The sequence below is a fragment of the Frankliniella occidentalis genome, unplaced genomic scaffold (genome assembly GCF_000697945.3).
Source record: "Frankliniella occidentalis isolate FOCC.00 unplaced genomic scaffold, Focc_3.1 Scaffold41, whole genome shotgun sequence".
In the NCBI taxonomy this organism is placed as follows: domain Eukaryota; kingdom Metazoa; phylum Arthropoda; class Insecta; order Thysanoptera; family Thripidae; genus Frankliniella; species Frankliniella occidentalis.
Genome location: NW_026267171.1, coordinates 435,285 through 438,611, shown reverse-complemented (window position 1 = coordinate 438,611; position 3,327 = coordinate 435,285). Strand labels below are relative to the sequence as shown.

The 3,327-nt window shown below is 50.1% G+C and overlaps 1 protein-coding gene across 1 annotated transcript in view; it reads right to left on the bottom strand.

Annotated features, from left to right (window-relative positions):
* The window catches only part of LOC127749236 (uncharacterized), a 17,401-nt gene that overhangs the window by 13,364 nt on the left and 710 nt on the right, over positions 1-3,327 (bottom strand). The window lies entirely within an intron of this gene.

The following is a 3,327-nucleotide window of genomic DNA, read 5'->3' as shown; positions in this document are numbered from 1 at the left end:
CCCGCGTAGTTTTGGTCTTGCAGTGTTTGACTTGACTAAAGGCATTTTGTCACCACGCCTCTCCGCCATATCTCGGCTGGCCGCAATGTTTCCCCGAGAAGTGGAAGGCTTTTCCCTTTCACTTAAATCCCAAAGCCAGAGAAAAACTTAGAAGAAAACATGAAGAACATGTACAAATTTTAAAACATATACCTCTAAAAAATATCCGTCAACTTGAAATTCAATAGCTTATCTTTCCATTTTCCTTACCAACAAGTCAGATTTCGTTAACAAAAGACAAAAAACAACAACAACAACAAAACAAAACAAAAACAACAAAGTATATTCCAACTTTAAAAAAAACTTCATAAATTGTCTTTGGAGTGGAAAGAATACGGGCTGGACGGAAATAAGATGGACTTTTTGGACAGTTAGTGTGGCCTGTGGCCCCTCTCTGCCTGTCTGGGAGAAAGACTCCAAAGCCCCTCCACAACCCCTTCCTATGGTGAGGTGCACTCTCCGCAGTAATGTTTTGGTCCGGAATTGGATTTGTTGTTCGTCCCCGCGGCCATGGCTAGCGAGGCATGGCTCGATAAAATAATGCTGATGGGGAAGCAATTAAGAAGATTTGCCCCCCTCCGCAATTGAGTTGAGTAACGCGGAATGCTGCCTTATCCATTACCCTTCAGCCCTTCAGTCGGGCTCAAGTATTCGCCACACAGCCAATGACGGATCCACAGCGCTCTAGCTCTCCGCATCTGCCTTATTATTCCATCTTTTATATTCCCTTTCCGGGTTTTCGCGTCGACAACCGCGTACCTCCCCCTTCTTACAGTCCAGCCCCCCCCCTTTCCCATCTCCCCTTCCTCTCGGTCCCAAGGCGTTCCCTTTCCTGCTTTCAAAAATGCATTCCCTGTGAAGGAATCTTTACTTCAGTAGTCTAATATTTGAGAAAAATAAAAGATGTTTACAATTTCTGTTTCGAGTAGAGCGCGGCGACTGTGTTTTTAAGTGACACTCTGCGCGCAGCTTCTCAAGGAAGTCATTCCCAGTGATCTAACGAAATTGGACGGCTACAAACGAGATTTGAAGTTGTTCTTGCAGCGGGCGAGTCCCCTGCTACTGCCGGGGCCGGCCGCCTCGCCCTGTGCAACATAACTGACTTGGACTCATATCTCTCTTGTCGGAGGCACTTGGGAGTTTGGGGTGAAGGGACTCAATCTTATTGCCAATCAGGTGATGGGCTGCTTACCGTCGAGTGAGCCTGCCATCCCGCTGTTTCCACCTGGAGCCCCCAAAATGTGAAGTGCACCGCATACACCGCGTTATTGTTGCCAACACAATTTCCAGTCTGCACTTTGTGCTGCACCATTGCAGTGCTTGCCCCTTTGCAATTTCGAGTGCTTATTGCTGGCTGATTTTTTTCTCCTCCTGGCTAAAGTGGCAAGAGAACGAGAGTTCGGTGCAGTAGAGAGGGATAACTCACGATGTGAAGTGCCCGGGCCGCATTACGCTTTACGAGGGGGGGCAGGTGAGAGGAAGGGGTGTGTGTGTGCGTGTGTGTGTGTGTGTGTGTGTGTGCGCTTTACGAGGGGGGGGGGGAGGGACGTCGCGTGCAAGGCGAGCGGGTCACTCGAAATCCGACTGGTAGGGTGTGCGGTGGGGGTGAGGGGGCGCTGCCGGAAGGCCGGCCAGACGCAACAACGCACTCCACTCGAAAAAAGAGAGAAAGAGAGCTGGCTGGAAGTGTGCACGGAACACGATACACCTGCTTGCTCGTGTTACACACGTCAGGATTTTTTTCTTTCTTTTTTTTTGTTTGTTTGTGGTATTGGCGTGATTTGATTAACTCTTCCACGCTCTTCCACTGTGAGTTTCTTACGTAGCACGTAGCGTGCTAATGTGTTGTTACATAATATGACACATCCTTGCTGTATTGCGAAGAGCCCAAACAACCGGACTGTTCGTCAAAATGGCCAAGTGAAAAAGATGGCGTTCGTCAGGTGTTTGTAATTATACATTCACATGTGCACATGTGCCTAACGATATCAATGCTCGTAAATTCAAAGAGAAGTCAGCTGAACGAAACTAAGAGTGTAGGCCTGGACCCGCATATTCGGGTTGGGTGATGCGTTTTCGTCTTCCACCTGACGGAAGCTAGATTGTGTTGCAGACAACCCAGGCGGAAAATCAAAATGGTATAGGGAGGGTAAAGAGGCCGGTTACCGATTTTACCCTAGCTATATATTTTTTATACACATTTATTTCCGTCGACTCCAGATATTTCGTTAGGGTCACGCTCTGCTCGCACACGGGTGCTCTATGGGGTCGACGACCTGCATGCGCGGGGGAGGGAGGGAGAGAGAGAGAGAGAGAGAGAGAGAGAGAGAGAGAGAGAGAGGACTTCGGCTTACGGCAAAGAGGGTTCCAGCATTCCTTCTCTTTCCCCGGTAAGAAGCTATAGATGATGCGGGGAGCTCGTATTGTTCTTCTTGGGGGCGCTGTCGTGTGGTGGACGGTATAGACCTGCTGTGCGCTTATCTGAGGTAATAACCAGCAGGAGCCTGCCTGACTGGATGCCTCGGAGCTCTCTCCTGACGTGAACCGGATATTTAATACATAGAGGGGAGTATGAAGTTGGTCGGTCCGTCCAGGCGGCCGCGACGCAGATGGGCCCGTCGAGTTTACATGCCTTTTTCATTGTGGGGCGATTATAAAGTCGTCAGATTGTTGGGGCGACAGCAGGAAAGGCGGCGCGGCTCGCCCGCTCGGCCAGCCGGGCCGGGCCCTGGCCCGCGCGGTGCCAATGGAGAAGACAAACTGAAAACGAAACTCTGCAGACAGGCGCGCTGCCGAGGAAACATCGAGCTGGAACCAGAGGCCTTGCGGTGGCCCGGCCTGGCCCGGACCCCAGAGGCGTATTGTTTTCCTTTGGCGGAAACTTTGCAGTCCAAAAACGCAGAGAGTTTGTTCAGTGTATATGTATATATGTACAGTGCCGCGTATTAACCCAGTAAAAGACGCAGCGAATTCCTGCAGAGACGTAGATGGCGACGCGACGAGGTCCGGTGGTGGAATAAAACTAACAAAAAAAAAAGTTTAAACTGCGTGACCGCTTGTGCGCGCTGCGCCCGGGAGGGGAACTGACTTCCTGCGGTTCCGTCGCCCGAGAAAAATATCTCCGCTCACGTTAATCTCCGTGGGCTGTCGTGGTTTCGAATACCAAGAGAAAGAATGCCTTTCATATATTTTTTCGTCCCTTCTTTTTTTTCTTACTGACCCGACAAAAGTGCTACCGGCAGGGAAGATTAATCTCTCTCTCTCTCTCTCTCTCTCTCTCTCTCTCTC